This window comes from Dermacentor variabilis, chromosome 4 (genome assembly GCF_050947875.1).
Source record: "Dermacentor variabilis isolate Ectoservices chromosome 4, ASM5094787v1, whole genome shotgun sequence".
NCBI classification, from domain to species: domain Eukaryota; kingdom Metazoa; phylum Arthropoda; class Arachnida; order Ixodida; family Ixodidae; genus Dermacentor; species Dermacentor variabilis.
Genome location: NC_134571.1, coordinates 153,557,873 through 153,576,185, shown reverse-complemented (window position 1 = coordinate 153,576,185; position 18,313 = coordinate 153,557,873).

Here is an 18,313-nt window from a genome sequence, read left to right as displayed (position 1 = left end):
GACAGAAGTCTAAGGTGTTCCTGATTCTATTTGCTATTACCTTAGTAAATACTTTGCAGGCAACGGACAGTAAGCTGATCGGTCTATAATTTTTCAAGTCTTTGGCGTCCCCTTTCTTATGGATTAGGATTATGTTAGCGTTCTTCCAAGATTCCGGTACGCTCGAGGTTATGAGGCATTGCGTATACAGGGTGGCCAGTTTCTCTAGAACAATCTGACCACCATCCTTCAACAAATCTGCTGTTACCTGATCCTCCCCAGCTGCCTTCCCCCTTTGCATAGCTCCTAAGGCTTTCTTTACTTCTTCTGGCGTTACCTGTGGGATTTCGAATTCCTCTAGGCTATTCTCTCTTCCACTATCGTCGTGGGTACCACTGGTACTGTATAAATCTCTATAGAACTCCTTAGCCACTTGAACTATCTCATCCATATTGGTAACGATATTGCCGGCTTTGTCTCTTAACGCACACGTCTGATTCTTGCCTATTCCTAGTTTCTTCTTCACTGTTTTTAGGCTTCCTCCGTTCCTGAGAGCCTGTTCAATTCTATCCATATTATAGTTTCTGATGTCCACTGTCTTACGCTTGTTGATTAACTTAGAAAGTTCTGCCAGTTCTATTCTAGCTGTAGGGCTACAGGCTTTCATACATTGGCGTTTCTTGATCAGATCTTTCGTCTCCTGCGATAGCTTACTGGTTTCCTGTATAACGGCGTTACCACCGACTTCTATTGCGCACTCCTTAATGATGCCCATGAGATTGTCGTGCATTGCTGCAACACTAAGGTCCTCTTCCTGAGTTAAAGCCGAGTACCTGTTCTGTAGCTTGATCCGGAATTCCTCTAGTTTCCCTCTTACCGCTAACTCATTGATTGGCTTCTTGTGTACCAGTTTCTTCCGTTCCGTCCTCAAGTCTAGGCTAATTCGAGTTCTTACCATTCTATGGTCACTGCAGCGTACCTTGCCGAGCACGTCTACATCTTGTATGATGTCAGGGTTCGCGCAGAGTGTGAAGTCGATTTCATTTCTAGTCTCACCATTCGGGCTCCTCCACGTCCACTTTCGACTAACTCGCTTGCGGAAAAAGGTGTTCATTATCCGCATATTATTCTGTTCTGCAAACTCTACTAATAATTCTCCTCTGCTATTCCTAGAGCCTATGCCATATTCCCCCACTGACTTGTCTCCAGCCTGCTTCTTGCCTACCCTGGCATTGAAGTCGCCCATCAGTATAGTGTATTTTGTTTTGACTTTACCCATCGCCGATTCTACGTCTTCATAAAAGCTTTCGACTTCCTGGTCATCATGACTGCATGTAGGGGCATAGACTTGTACCACCTTCAATTTGTACCTCTTATTAAGCTTCACAACAAGACCTGCCACCCTCTCGTTAATGCTATAGAATTCCTGTATGTTACCAGCTATTTCCTTATTAATCAGGAATGCGACTCCTAGTTCTCGTCTCTCTGCTAAGCCCCGGTAACACAGTACATGCCCGCTTTTTAGCACTGTATATGCTTCTTTTGTCCTCCTAACCTCACTGAGCCCTATTATATCCCATTTACTACCCTCTAATTCCTCCAATAACACTGCTAGACTCGCCTCGCTAGATGGCGTTCTAACGTTAAACGTTGCCAGGTTCAGATTCCAATGGCGGCCTGCAAACAATAAAGTAAACAATTTACGTATCGTCAAATTTTACCCCAAAATGACGTAGACCGTTCTGTTTCATAAGAACAGCAACATTCCACAAGAAAAACGAGCGTGAGCTCTGCTTTTCAAATACAGAGAACTGTCTGTAATATTATGTGGAGGACAAATGAACATGTTAAAAGCGAAAGATCAACACGCAAAGAAAAGAAAGAAAAGACAACCCACTGTCACTGACCACTGCCCCACTGTCACTGGCAGTTACATAATATCACAATATTATATCACGCTGTCTGAACCGTTTGAACATCATTCATAGGCGAATCGTAAATACACACACACACACACACACACACACATAGGGAGAAATTTTAGCAGTAGCGCTGTTTACCACCCTTCATCGTCCGTACACGACGGGTTGCGTTTCTCCGGCACAACAGTACAAAGTGGACAGCAGCTGCAATTGGCGGTGTGCGGAGGGGGCATTCCTGTTGCATTTGGGATTTCACTCTGAGAATCGGAAGGAATTGACGATGGATTGTTATACATGTAAGTAATTTAGGTGGCCTTTTTTCGTTGTTAGTTCACGTCTCGCGTGCGAAATGAACCGCGATGGCCGGTGACAGGCTCAATTGTGTTGTGTGAGCTTATCTTCTAACGACATTCCTGCTTGGGCATGAGGACTGATAAAGCCGCGACATTTCGAGCAGGTCGCGGGATCGAATCCCGGCCACGGCGGCCGCATCTCGATGGTGGCGAAATGCGAAAACACCCGTGTACTTAGATTTCGGTGCACGTTAAAGAACCGTAGGTTGTATAAATTTCCGGAGTCCTCCACTGCTGCGTGTGTCATAATCAGAAAGTTGTTTTCGTAAGTAAAACGCCATAATTTAATTCTTTTTAATATTTAGAGACTGTGATAAACGGTATACCATTTGTTCTGCTCATTGCACATAAAGTACGTTGGGACGCGTAGGCAATATCAGTGTCGATGTCGTCTGTAGCAGTCAGTTGTCGGCAGTATGTGACAGCTGGATTACTGACGTTGGCATTTCAATTTGCACGGTGTTGCGCTGTGTACTTGGGGTTCCAAAATAAAGTGAAGTCAGTGTTCCCGTTAGCCAACTCTTTCAACGCGGCGTAACGCTATGTTAGCCGCATTCGGCGACGCACTGCATGACAGTAAAATTCTTAGCCATTCTTATCTTTCCTTAAGCTCAGGAAGCAGTGTCCTGGCTGGGCGTGCCTAAACACTGTGTTCATATCCTGAATTGAAAGATTGCTTGTCCGGAATTGAAAGTTTGCTTAAGTATGAAGACACCATAGAGCATGTTGGATGCGTGTGCCCCTATATTGCAATGAATGGACGGTGTGGCCTGCTTGCTGGCGTAACCACGTGCTACCTGCAGTTTTAAGTAACATTGGTGTCAGGCGGTGCCCATTTGTTTGGGATCGAGGCCGAGCAATCGTGCTCAATCTAAATTAGAAGGGTCCGCGTAATGCCCATTATTGGTCACTGGAGAAGAAATGAAGTATTTTGCTAGCTGGTAATCTGCATCACATGTTTCTCATACTTTTTTACAATTTTAAAAGCTACCAGGCTGACGATCTACGCTCTGATGCAATATGCCAGATTTTCTGCCCATATGCAGTCATAATCGTAAAACAAATGCCCGTGATAAGTAATTTTTAACGTAACTTTTACACAGAATAGCGGTGGCCAAAAGCGTGTAATGGTCATTCCAAAGTTACAAATGTTCGAAACTAGTACAGAAACAAACCTAAAGATGTTTCAACAATGATGTTAAAGGCCGATTCTAATACTGACCATCTCTAGTTGCTTAGACTAATTTCCCCATGTACGCAGAAAACAATAATTATTCTAAAATGCATGTTGTGATTTATGTAGAGCATAATGTCTGGTTTTTTGCCGAATAAAGGGTGCTTCGTGAAGTCTTCTTTTAAATGAGTTGAATTATACCATTGACGATACCAAACGACACCACAGCATTCAATAACTCGGTGACAATCTTAGCATGAGTGTAACTTGATGAAAGCGCTTTTGCTTGGCTGTGGACAACCGGTCTGGAAATAGCTCATATTAGTATTTTAATTGCAGCTATTATGCCAGAAAAGTAGGTCTGTGTGCCGGTTTGCGATTAGTTTCTCAGCTGTGGGGACCTGCATCCAATACCAGTACCACAGCCTTCTGTCGAATGGTGCTCTTTGTTCTAATAGGCTGTGCCATTGTATCGTATATCGGTCTTGCATATGCAGTCTTAGTGGACAATGACTGCAAATGTTGGGGGAATGAGGAGGCATATGCAAGTTGAGTAATTTTTGCACATGCATCCAAAAGATAATTGATTCGTTTTCCTGTGCAACAAATTGGTTCAGCATGAGCACGTCGATTGAAAGTGCTATTGTATTCATACTTGACTTGTGTGCACAGATGAGTGATGTTTGAAAAACACTAGCAGTGCCACACTTCACTTCACGATTTGAAGCAATAGATGAAACATGCACAAATAAAAGAATTGTCTAATGTTGCCTCAATGAGTATGCAAAAACACTGCATGTTGATCAGTAGCATTTTCACGCGTACGCTCCATGGTAACTAAGTTTAGCCACTAGTAATCACACTGTGAGCTAGTGTTGGGGTAACTATAATCGGTGAATATGGAACGATGTAATTAAGTGCGCCATGTGACGGCAGCTTAGCAATGTAAACGTATAGCCTGAGCTCGCAGCTGTGTCACGTGGCCAGGCGACCAAAGTATATGAATACTTAAAAGGGAAGGAACAGTGCTACTGCCGGTACGAATTGACGGCGACAGACACAGCAACATAACCCCTTTGTCCTGTCTGTAGCATTGTTCGATTCCCTTCTAAACATGCACCAAGCAGCCCAATTCAGAACGCTCCTGCAGTTGATCTGAATACTTCAATTTGCCAAGCAGAATAAGTGATGACACGCTAGCATAGTGGGAGCTATTCCGCAAGTTGTGTATGCTTTGAAAATGTGTCATGAGTATATTTCACTGCTAAAAATTTGGTGTACAACTGCACAACGGAGCATCGATAGCTATGTTGCTCCGCCATGTTGTGTCAAGGGTCTGTGCATGTTTGGTAAGATAACCCTTGAGTCCGTCGGCCTGTTTGTCCTACATAACTGCTGGTGCAGGACAGTGGGATGTTGTAAGCAGCACCCTCTCTAGTACTTCCTATGAACTCCAGCACATATTTCTTGATGTAAACTTCACGTCTTGGCCTGGTCTGGTTAACAATTTTGTACCAGCCCGGATTGATTGGCGCTGAATGTAATAACGTAGTTTGGCGCTGAATGTAATAACGCTGAATGTAATAACGTCAATTCAAGCAATTTGCTTGAATTGACGGCGTCCTTTCTGCACAGATTGCATAACAGTCGTAGACCTTGGCTTCCTTAAAGTTCTCTAACCGGTGATGTCACATACGTTCTACTCCATTAGATGCTTCTTGGCGACGCAGGCTAAAAGGCAGTGCAAAGGCACGGTTAAAAGCGAACGTTGTAGTCGGTTATGTAAGCTCCCCTCCGCTTCGGGGTGGTAGCAAGTGTTTCTGTAGCAACAACATGCTTTAGTGTTCAAGTGTGCTAATAGGAAAGGCCAAAACACATTTTAGTGCTGGGCATAGTTCCAGCACCGATGCTCACCACAGAAAATCTACAGGCCCTACAGCGGAGCTTACCTTTCAGTAGTAGTAGTAGTTTCAGTAATAGTTAAAAGTTGTTCAACCTCTTTAGCAGCGACTTTTCACCTCCAGGAACACTGTCAACTAACAGTAAAATACTAGCTGCTGTGAGAACCAGCGTAGTAAAGGTATTCTGCTTCATTGGAAACATTCTACCCTATATGACGTGAAGTAAGACTACTAAATTGGTGGACTTATTTATTTTCTGTCTTCCCTACAGCGTTAGATCAGTTCATGGAAGGAAGAAAACTACAACTAGACAGTGATCTTCCATTTCTAGACCTCAGCGTTTACACTGGCGGCTGTCCTGTACACTGCATCTATGCCTCATGTTTTCAGGAGGATATTCTGCCTTTTGCATCAGCGCACGCTTTGACTGTCAATCTCTGTCACAAGAGCACCAAATAGCGTCCTCAACAAGTCGAGGCATCACCAAGTAGAGGAAAACTTCTAGACTCAGGCCTAACATTGGCCTACAGTGGGGTGATCACTGTTTCATCACATTCCCATGGTCAGCCGTATCCTCAAGAAGACTGTTGAGAGAGGTAGAAGTCTCATTTGTCATGTAAAGCAATCTGGGTGCAAAAAGGTGAATCAGGCCAGGCACTGACGCGAAGTGTAGCAAGAGGCACATGCAGCAGTTCATCAACTGCGCGGTTGTTGTTTACATCCCGTAGTCCTGCAGCTGCAGGACTACGGGATGCAGTCCTGCAGAAATAGGCTTAATATATATATATATATATATATATATATATATATATGCGTGTGTGTGTGTGTGTGTGTGTAAACAAAGTCCTTAGATCTCGCTCGTGTTGTCTAGCCTTCTCCCGTCTTTTAGTGCTGTCCCCAATTAATCGCATAGGTATCGCATGCTTGCAGAATTGGCAGGTATGACATTCATGCTTTGGAATGTGATCAGAGGCTACCAACTGTATGAGATAGTCCATTTACACGCATTGGCGTAGATAAAAGTGACTGTGCGGTCGGTGTAGGGTATCGTATGTGCTTGTTTAGCCCTTCTGCGCTTTTGTTTCCAAAGCTTGTGACACGGTAATTCAAACTATGTCGGTACAAACAGTGCTGCATGTTGCGACGAGATGTTATCCGCCGTAGTTGCTTTGTGGCTATGGTGTTGGGCTGCTAAGCACGAGGTCGCAGGATCGAATCCCGGCCCCAGCGGACGCACTTCGATGGGGGCAAAGGGCGAAAACTCCCATGTACATAGATTTAGGTGCACGTTAAAGAACCCTAGCTGGTGCAAATTTCCGGAGTCCTCCACTACGGCGTGCCTCATACTCAGAAAGTGGTTTTGGCACGTAAAACCCCATTATTTTCATTGTATTTACTTACATGCAAAATTAAGTATACTTTTCTTCTGAAGTTTTGAGAAACAAGTTCATGACCATACTGCATAATTCATTGAAAAACTTGTTGCGAAATTCTCACTTCTAAGACAACTGTCGGAGGTCCCCCGACAGTTGTTACTTCAGCACCTCCGAATGTGTACTTATGCGCATCTTTTATTTGATTTCGTCAAAAAATAAACAAGCAAACAAATATCAACAGTCGTCGAACCACGGCTCTCTCTAGAGCCAATGTTTGGTCAAGAGGCTGGTCTTCATCAGGCCGCTTGTCGTCAGAGCACTAGCAAGAAACTTACGCCTTGGTATCATGGCAAAATTCAAGTCACTCACTCATTGTAGATTTTAAAGAAAACTTTATTGAATACGACACAATGTAAATTCTTCAAGATATATGTCAATTTAATCATCTTCGCCATGCAGCTTAAGCTGATCAGTACGAAGAACTTACATAAAATAGAAAGACAAAGCATCTGTGGGCCTCTTCGATTATCAGTCCCTGACACTCCTTGACTGATTGGGACTGCTGTCCCGCATTTGATTTTCTCAATCAGTTTCGGAAGCTCCGCCCAGCAGTCCGAGAGCTGCCAGAATCACATTTGTTTTACAAGAAGTGACAGGCTATCTGCGGACTCTCAGAGCTGTCAGCAGATTTACTCTGAAATACGAAAGTAGCTAGCCGACAACGGCTGTCTTAAAAGGATGCGCGTGGGGGTGACGCCATCTTTTAAGAGGGGCTGTCTGTTTCTGTGTACTTCGCGCGTTCCAGACGACAAATATCATGTACTCAGCTATTGCTTCCGTTACATCGGTGCTTCGTGTGCCATCATGTGAGTTTTTCACGAGTTGTCTAATTTCTGCAGCTTTAGTCCTTATGTTTTTTTTAAGAGCGAATAGCGATCACGCACAAATGCTTGGTCTTCTTGATCTGTTTCCTCAAATCTGTAATGCTCATTGCTATAAGTGTAGTAAACATGTAGATTTTGCTTTTCAGATGTGTGAAACCGGTTTGCGAGGAAGCGTATCATATTGCGTGTAGCTATTGCTGGTAGCTGGAGCAGTATAAAGGGTTTCCCTCGTAACTTGAGCTAAACATTAAGAATATGCAAATGCCACTTAGCTGGAAAGAAACAAGATGATGTTGTTTGCCGCATCATGGAGATATTCAGAATATATTATTTTTCATTTCGCCTAAATAAATAATTAGACCTAAATAATTATTCAACTTCTCAAATAAGATAATTAGATTAGAAGTGTCCATGAGAAATTTGTAGAGCAACATGAAAAACTCCCAATACAGCTTCTGTTAGTCCATACGTGCTGCATAAAAATGTTTTCGCGAACGTGAAAGAAGCCTGCAAATGCACGCAAAATTGCCGCGCGACTAGCCCCTCGCGGCACTTTGCATGTATTCGCGGGCTTCTTTCACCCTCGGAAAAAAAACTTCTGTGTAGCACGTTTCGACCAACAGAAAGCTGTATGGTGAGTTTTTCATGTTCCTCTACAATTTTCTCATGGACACTTCTGATCTAATGATAATATTTGAGGAGTTGATTAATTAGTAATGACTAATTATCTAATTAGGCGGAATCAAAAAAGACCAGAGTATCTCCAACTGACGGCAAGCAACATTACATTGGTTCAGTCCAGCTACTTGGAATGTGCATATTTTTAATGTTTGGCTCAAGTGACGTGGGACACCCTGTATAATTGCAGTTGACATATATGTTGATTCCTTCGGTGACGCGGTTCAAGCGCTTGCTTTTGGACGGGAAGGATCAGTAGGCGGTGTAGACACGCTGTGTGCTAGACACACGTCGGGCCTTTAGTAGACGGTTTCACGAGCTTTGAGGATATGGGCGTGTGCTTTGTGGGTGAACAGTGATGTGACAAAACAGTGATGTGGCGCTTAAATTTCCCAGGCAATGAATGACCTGGCTTAAATACAGCGTTTAAGGGGCACGAAGAGTGAGGGTGCGATGTACGTAAACTGAGCTTTGTGAACATGTTCAATGTGGTCAAGCTGCGATTTCATTATGCAAGCCTTATGGTTGTGTCGACGTTGATGCCTCTGAGACTGCACGATTTCGGAAGCCATGCTACTTAATTCGCTGAGCATGGCGCGATCTTCAAGTAGCTAAGAGTAGACGATGGCAGCCAGGAGAGTGACTTCCGAATACGGGGCTTTCAAACGAAAGCTCGGACAACAGCTGGATCACGTGACTATTACGCACTCTTCTGTCCGCGCTAGTCAGACCGGAAGCTACAGGCGGTTCGCGGAGATTCTGGGACTGCATTATCGAAGAGGGCCAGTGCTTATGTCCGCTGCGGGACGAAGGCCTTTCCTAGTAATCTGCCGATATATGTCGGTTGCGTCAACCGACTTCATCCTATGCTCGCAAATTTACAAATTTCATCATGGTGCTCTAATGTCTCTCTAATGTCCGCAACAGCATTTTTGTACTTATGTTGCATATGACTTTTTGCCGCGTTCGATGGCTTGTTGAGCAAGCTTTCACTTCTCAAGTTTCATTTTTATCATTCCAGGTTTCAGCCTTTTAGGTTAGTCTTAGCACAACACAACAACGGTACTTTTTAAAAATATTGCTAAGCTGTAGATTGTGACTCATTAGTGGGTGCCATAGGGGTTCCGGCCAATTTTTAGTCTTTAAATGTTCCTCGACTGATCCAGGGCTCCTATGACTAATTGTCTTAAGTAACATACTCCATTGCCTTCTGGCCCTAAAAATATAACTGGCGCCTTCTTGCAGGCCTTTAGAGTGGCAACATCTGCACTGTAGACAGTAGGAGATGTTCACATAAATTCAACTAGACATGTCTGGTGACCACTCCGAATTTTGATAAAAATATTCGTTTTGCTGCCTGAGCCTGACGATAATAAAATCAACCTTAGTTACGCGAGAAAAACAAGTGTCATTGCAAAATAACAGAATCTCTTGTTTATTTGGAAGCATTATCCCTGCATTTTGGTTAGATGCCAAAGCAAAAGTGTTGTGGCTGCGGCTTTAAAAATGTTTCGTTTCAGGCTGCAGGCCAATAGCAATAATTCCAACTAATTACCACAGAGCATCCCCACTATTCTATAAAGGGCAAAAAAATTTGAAACGCAACATTGCACATATTATCCAAAGTTTTTTTTCCTTTGCATATATTAACAGCAAAGAATTTGGCTGTTTTGTAGCCATGAAAGTTGTAAAAATTTGGAGCAAATAGCTCTGTCCACATTGGCTCCCATGGTCCACGGGAAGTGCTCATGTTTGGCAATTTTAATAAATTACTGCACTTTAACATTTATGAGGAGAGTCTTAATCTTTTCAGAAATTTCCCTAACTAACGGCGTTCACATAAGGCAACGCAATCTGTAATAATATGATGCATTATTTGTTTGGTTGTGGAATTGCAAGTCAAGGAGTGGAAGAATAACCAGTACTGCCTCCAGGAGTCATGTAGGGAGTCCGGCATTGTTGCACTTCCCTTTACGGCACGGAAATGCTACAGGTTGCTTCGAATAGCACACACTAACAGAACGGCAAAATTTCGGGTTAACATAGTGCAATATTATAGCTTTTTAAGAGGACGAGGAGGGTATGCTGAAGCATTGATGACAATAACTTTCAAATTTCACTGTTTCAGTAAAAAGAATATTACCCATTGATACTTCTTTCATGACACAATAAAACATATCTGAAAGCGACTGACAGCTGTTCTGACACAATTGTCATGCAAGCATGGTTTCCTTGTATTGTTACAGTTCTACAAGCTTGTCGGCTGGACGGTATCCTTGGCTTGCTTGTACTGCGTCGGAATTAAACAACATCCGTGGTTTGAGCTTGTTTGAAGAGCGACTCATTGTTTTTAGAAAGAGCAATATGCGCAACGGTTGTTTAATGGAGCAGTGAAAGTTGAAAGCTATGGTCTGCAGTGTGTGGCCATGGCAGCTCTACCTAAACGCGGGAAATGTAATCTGTGAAAGTCAGAATGCGCACGTGCCATCTTTCCATGGTCGAAGCAAACCATCGATTGATTTGGGTTATTTCCATCTGAAGCTTTTTATTCTATTAGGCTGCGAATGAATATATACCAACAAGGCTGAGTCTGAACCATTTCTTTTGCCAAGAGTACTTGTTATGACAGTTGTGAATAAGCAATCATTCATTGTTTATCAGAGTTGCAATGGTGCTGATGGTGGTAATAATTGAAAAGCCTTAATAAATTGGTGCTTTTTTTTCTTTTCAGGCAAAGCCGAAGGAATCTGCAAGAAGTGAGCCACTCCAATTCTCAACCAATCTTTCCTCTCATTAGTTCATTTCTAGGGTATAGTCATGCAAGTTCTTTTTTTTTTGAGTAAAGCAAAATAAACATACGTTTGTTCACATTCAAGTGGCCTGTTGTTTCATGGGCACGAATTTGCATGTATGCTGTTTACATTTGTGCAGAACCCAAGTGCGACATGACAACACTGACGCGAAGAATAAGCGGCGTAGAAGACAATGACAGTAGAAGGAAACGTGCAAACACAGCACATGTGGTGTGGTGCATATCCTATGTGCTTTGATTGTTGATGTTGCGAGTTATCCACGTTGTAATGCACAAATTGGTTGGTTTATCGCGCAAAATAACTTATTCCAATGAACGAAGCAATTGAGCGGGCGATATACACCAGCATTGCCATTCACAATATATAGCAATTTTGCAAACGGCCTTAGCACGTCTCAATAGGAATATAGATTCGTATAGATTCATGGTATGGAAATGCAACCACAGAAAAGGTGGACTCAAGAAGAATGAAAAGAATGATGTTTCCGTTTTTCTTTTTGTTCTTTTTGCATATTTTATCTGCATACCTTTCCTTACCACGGTCTGTTCACTTTTCAAGTCGCTGTTTTTTTCAATACGAAAGTGCGGGCATGTACAACATGTAAGGGGCTCAATTTAGAGAACTTCTCTTTATAGAACTCACTGTTGTTTTCTTTGCGAAATACGGGCAATTGCGTGAACAATAGTACGGAGCTCACCGTTTTCTATTTAACGGGAATTATCTTTACGCACTTATATTGCGACTTATACACAACTTGCAGACATGATATCGCAGGTCTGTAATTTCATTATACGTGAAAACATAATTCTCTTAGGCAAAAGCTTAAACACAATCTCCTTTTAGAGCTTCCGTTTGAGGTTTGTCTTAGGGGCCACGGACGCTAATTGTTGGTACCAGGGAGACCTAATGAGTGGGTTGTTGTGGTTAACATAATTAAGTGTGCTAGAGACGTGTACTGATGCGTACATGAGTACTTGCGAATATTCTAATTTTGAATGAGGTAATTATGTGGAATTAATGGTAATTGTGATGTTTAATTGTACTTTAACAACGCGAAACATTGCGTACACAAACGGGGATGAAGAAAGAAACACAAGGATGAGCGATTTCTAACAAGTGGCTTTATTTATCGGAAAATATCAGGCCTAAATACCATACAGATCTTCGCAACACATCTCACAATTCTACCTAGGGCGCACGCAGTCATCACGTGATTTGTCTGGAAATTAATACATACGCGCAAAGTAGCAACATTTTTTATCTAATGTAGCAGTGAATAGGTGACTCGCACAATCTTCCTTTTGCTGGGAAATGCAGAAATCTCTCACGATTTCCCTCGATGTTTTGTTACAATGCTTGAAGGGAATGGTAGTCTTGTCAAAGCAGGGTTCACACACGTCCTTTGAAAGGACGCCTTAGCACACAGTTGGACTTGAATTCTAATGATTCTGTGTGCGCGATAATACTGCAATTCTATTCAAGCACTGCAACAAATATTGAGAGAAACTGTGGAAGCTTTTTGTATTTCTGGAACTGATTTACCCGAGCTTTTCCTAAAGTGTAGCTAAATTGTGTTATAGTGGTATTTGCAATAATTTAAAGGCAGCAGTAAACGTATTGCTACTCGTAAAGTGTATTCATAAAGCTCCAAAGCTCTTACTTAAGTAATTTATTAAAAAACTGCAATGAACCTTGAGGTTTGCTGACACATTGTTCATTGCATGACCCATAATTGAATAAAAAAAGGCAAGATGCCTCTTTTAATTTTTAATTATTTAATATACTGTTACTGCCACTTGGGACTGTTACAGAAGTGGGTTTATTTAGAAGAGAATACAAATTAGAATCAATAATAAAAGATAGCAATCATATATAAGAAGACAAGGAATCAAAGCAACAGTAAGCGAACATATCGAGTGTGGAACAGGAGAGACCAAATAGAGCCGCCAACTTTCGTTATCAAAGCAAGCGTCCATACATATCGCGAAGCATTCATTCATACATTCATATAAATAGTACAGCTCCAGCAGTTAATCCCGAAAATAATAACACACTGAAGATGGTCATAAAGTCTGGTTTGTTTATTGTACTGATGCAGCCGTGACCTCAATGAACTTTTTCATGTTAACCTGTGAAGTTTTGAATTTATGTACAGCATCCCATTTCCTTATGGCTCGGGGGAATCAATAGAAGTAATTTATGTTGTTAAGACAAGAGTATTCATTTAACGTGAATTCATGCTTGTGGCGCGTGTCCATAGAACGGCTAAAGCTAATGTAACTAGCAGAATCCATGTTGAATGCATTATGAAATAATTGATATAGGAACTTGACTATATGAAGTGTTACGTGACTTGATAATGTATCTAGACATTCACGGGAAAGCAGCTCCGTGGGAGAATCAGTGCGCCGGTACCTGTTGTAGACCAAGGAAATCGCTTTTCGTTGCGCCGATTCGAGCATGTGTATATCTTTTTGCACATACGGAAACCAGACGATGCTTACGTATTCTAAGATTGGATGTAAAAGGACCTTGTATGCGAGTAACTTGATATCTGAAGTTTGAAAATGCAAGCCGCGCTTGTGAAACCATAAGCTGTTTATCGTTTTTATGGTTGTGTTTCGGTTTTTGAGCATAGATTATCAGAAATGATGACACCAAGGTATTTCTTTTCGGATACTGTTGTAAGAATGTCATTGCCAAAGCCATAAGGAAAGCTAATTCAACGATGAGACCGCGTCAACGTCCCATACCACATGGAAACACTGAAAACAAGACAGTTGAACCATCAGGTGAAATGCTCCTAATGGAACCAGTACCATTGAAATTTTAGGCCACAGTGTATTTCAGACGCATTTGAAGATGGAAGCAACGCCATCTGGCCTAACCAGGGATTCAGGACATAGAATGGGCCCCTCTGTCTCTCCAGCCTGGATCACAAGCTTCCTGTCATCGGTCACACGACGTCTAATGGACGTAATGCTACCACGGCGACATGGTCATCGGTCACGATGACGCCAACCGGACGTCGTAAATAACCTCGAGCATTTTTTTGAGTCCCTGATCCTTTCAAAGAGGCAATCGATAAACTCTTGGATCCTCATGTTACTCCTTTTATTATAGACAGCAGTCCCTCCCTAGAGGAGAAGGAAAGCAGTACACGAGAATTGCATGCAATGGAGTAATAGTAGAGCACCCACCAATCCGGGTGCCACAAGAAATCCTCCGGTTTTTATAATGCTAAGAGATGTCGTCCCGCCTGAGGCTCGGAAACTTGTCGGTGTTCAGGTCTCGAAAGCACGCTCTATAGGCATTGTGTGCGTGGTCGTTGAGCTTCCTTTGTCCAACCATAGACGGTCTCCTTGAAAAGTACTCGTTGTGGCTGTGGGAGGCACACAAGGGCTGCCGCCGGGTACCCCCTCATAAAAGCAGGTGCAAGTGCGTCGCCAGCCAGTCGATTGGTCAAAACAGGACCTGAATGTTTGGAAGGGGGCTTTTGTCTCCGACCTGAAGGCGTCCCCACGTAGTAGGCGTTTTCAGGCGTCACATAAGCAAAGGCCCGCCATGAGAGTGGCTAAATATTCAGTAAGTTTATCGCCGGTGGAGGTCAGCAGAGATGCTGAGGACGATGGCAGAAATTCACTGGGAATGTGCATGCAATTTTTTAACAACGTGGTCTCTTCAGAACATCATAGCAAACAACCAAAAAGTAGATATTCGAGGCCTTTTTACGTGCATCTCTACCTCTGCCTTGCCATCGAGCTCACGCTCATTAATCTTCATCAGTCCACTACGAGCCCACTTTCAGAGATAAAAAGGTCTTTCTGTATTTGTAATTACGGTCACATGCGGACATAAACAACAAACGCAGTCGCCGTCATCTATCAAAAGCGGCGTTCCAGCAATAGCCGGCGTCGCGCCAGGGTTTTGCCTCCCGTTATAGAGCAACAAGGCAAAGAAAGCACTATCGGAGGGCGGTGTACGCGTTTGTCTCACTCCGGTTTTGCTTTTCGCGTGGAAAATCATTGAGAAGGTAAGAAGTAGATCAGATAACCTGAGGAGGGACACCAAAGAATGGCCATGTTCCTGTGCTTGCGCTTGCTTCCGTAATCTTCAAAAAGTGAAAACAGCTTTCAACTATATGTAGCCTTATCGTGCCGCCGCATATATCTTACCCGCATATATCTTACAGCCCGTGATTTTATTACTTTCGGCAAAGGAACGAAAACGTACTATGTTCTTGGTTTTTTAAGAACGTAAACAACAAGGTAAACACAGTCAGCAAAGTTGAACACGTTCGCCGACTAAATTGTGCATGTTCTGTTTTTTTTTACCAAGATTGTGGGGAAGCGATGAGATCGCAAAATACAAACGACACAAAACCTGGACAGACGCGTCCTGGTGTCGCTTCCGTCGTCCGTGTTTGTGCTGATGTGGCACTGCACTGGGACCGAGTTATTAAAGCATCATGTTCGTAAGTGCACTTTGGCGCCGGCCGGCCTCATTCACTAATGATATGTCTACCATCACGCCTGGCTTGCATTTGCTCTAGTGCGCTTGTGAAGTGTAACATGTTTTTAGTACATCGGTATAGCAGGTCCTAACAGAAACACTGCTGTAAAACAGTAGGGAAGTCACGACGATGTGCCGTAAACTCTTATGTTATTAGCACGAAGTGCCATCCCGATAATTTTAATTTAGAGCTGTTGAACTTCAACCGACCTTTCGGAATGCCTGAAATATCATTTTTGGATTATGCTGCCCTTTGAGCCAGTGAAATCACTACACAAGCTAAATTCACGAAGGCTGATGCTAAACGTTTGAATAGAACCATTATGCAAGTCTGTAGCACAAACTCACTCATTTGACGCTAATTCTGTGAACAATGCATGCAATTAGGTTTACCACAACTTAACGTTTACGATCTCTGCTGGTGGCGACTGTGACATAGAAGTCGTGTATACAGGCAGCCTTTTCAGCAATTCTTGTTGCACGTGCAGCAATTCATGGGAGAACGTAGAACGCGCCCTGATAATCAGTGCTATGTTTCGACAGCAAAGATGTGCTTTGAAGGCAACAATGATCGTTTTTGACACTCGCCTTTTCCGAATACAAAAGTTGGTTGGGCGGTGGGTAGTGCGTTGGATAATGTAGTTGTAACCGCCTAACACAAGAAAAGCATAATTACCGCCATCATATCTGAAAGCTATAACTTTATTTACTGCAAGTGACATTGTATGATTGTATTGACACTTTGTATACCCTATGTGTTATTGTTATGTCACAGCATCCTGTCTAGCTTACGGATTGATTAGTGTTGAATTTGAGCTACTGCGGTATGTACTGCTTTTATTGCCGATATGTACTGCTGTTGTTCAGGATATTTACAAAATGTTATTTATTTCCAGGACATTTGTTTGTTTTCTTGTATCACGCCATACCATCGCCCTTTGTTCAATGCAGAACCTATTCTTTGTGGGGAATGAGGCGACCAGATAGTTGCCAACATTTCCACTTTGATCTGATTAGATCACTCACGGGTTCAAAGGGGAAGTTTATTGAATCTTGTAACACGTTTACTTACTACATATTGTTAATTGTTTCATGAATTCCTTATATTATTCAATCTTATTTCACTCTTATTCAATGCCACACAACTTATACGGCACCAAACAATATCTTGCATCAAATATTAAGCTTTACGAATGACTTGGAAAACGATTCATGCGCTGCAACGTGATATTCGATGTTTCAGTGCTGCGGTCTACCATGGAGTGATAGCTTAAAAATGATGAAAAAATGACAGCGTACTAGAAACAAGCTCAAAAGCTCAAAATATGCCTGCCGTTCCTTTATTTCACAGACTAGCAGATACAATGAAAATGTATGTACTAATAACAGGCTAGCTTGGCCACGTTCGGTATGGCGGGTAGTTTAAACACCCTAGAAGCATGCGCCCTGTTCTTCGCCCCAGTGACGATCGTCGTCTTCGTCCGTCGTTCAGCTCGCAGTACCTTGATAATACTACGGCGAAACATACTGTGACAAAAGCGTTTGCATTATACGAAATGCATATGATGATAGAAAAACAAATCCTTTTCTTTCTTCTCTGTCTCTACCCGTATCATTTCTGGGGGAGTTGCTGGGATTTGGTGCATGCCGGAACTCCGCAGCAGACTTGTCTCTGCGTTCCTACCATGCCGACAGAAGTGGCCACTCGTTGCACCGTGCCCGCGTTGCCACGACCGTCCATCGTCTTCTCCGAGCCGCGCGGGCATGGTACCTTTACTGGCACCGACACCGTGCACGTCGTCGAATGGCTTGGCACGCACGCAGACGTCGCTGCCCACAAATGATGGGACCCGACAGTAATGCTCGGAAACACGCTTTTCTACCTCAACGGGACAGTTCACGTCTGGCATAAAGCTGAGGAAGGCAAAGTGACCAGCTGGGGCTTATTCGAGCAACAGCTACGGGATATGTTCGGTCTCGTGCCACTTCGCGAGAACTCTCCTGTCCGATTCAAACAGCTACCGAATCCTATGTTACGTATATCCTTGCTGTTTTAGCTCCTACTGCCACGTTGCTATCAATATGCTCGAGCCTGACAGTAACGTACCTCCTGAAAATCATCGTAGGTGATGCGTTTAAATCGTTTTTTTTTTTCAAAAAGTGCCTGACTATGAACACAATTATCGAAGTGTGCCGGCGTTTCGAAGACTGAAAGAGCCGTCTCATCTCCCAACGCTTCTTGGGGATTCCCATCATGGCTGCTGAGTCATCTTGCGAAGATGTTCATTCATGCTTGTAGCCATCCAAAGCTAATATACTTGTGCAAATTGTGCATCGCGAAACCTAGGCAGCATCACCATGGTCCCCTTTCGTCCGCTCTTCTGAGAATTCTCGACCGACCATCTCCTTGATTCAAGCTATTCTCCGCAAAGAACTGGAAAATGCAGGCATACCACCGGTCTGGTCTGTAAGTCACCCTTGAATTATCCCTACTTTTTCGCCTCCTCAATGAGCCACTAGGTTTTGGCGCTACGGAATCCGGCCCAATGGCGGGCGCTCGATGATAAGTATATCTGCTTTAACTGCAGTGGTGTGGGCAAATTATTCGTTATTGTGCCTCACTCCACCTTTTACTGGCGCCATGACGGTACTCGACCTTTGCCATTTACCACTCGAAATGACCTGGCGTACTATGAAGCTCTTAAATTGACCAGGCGCTAC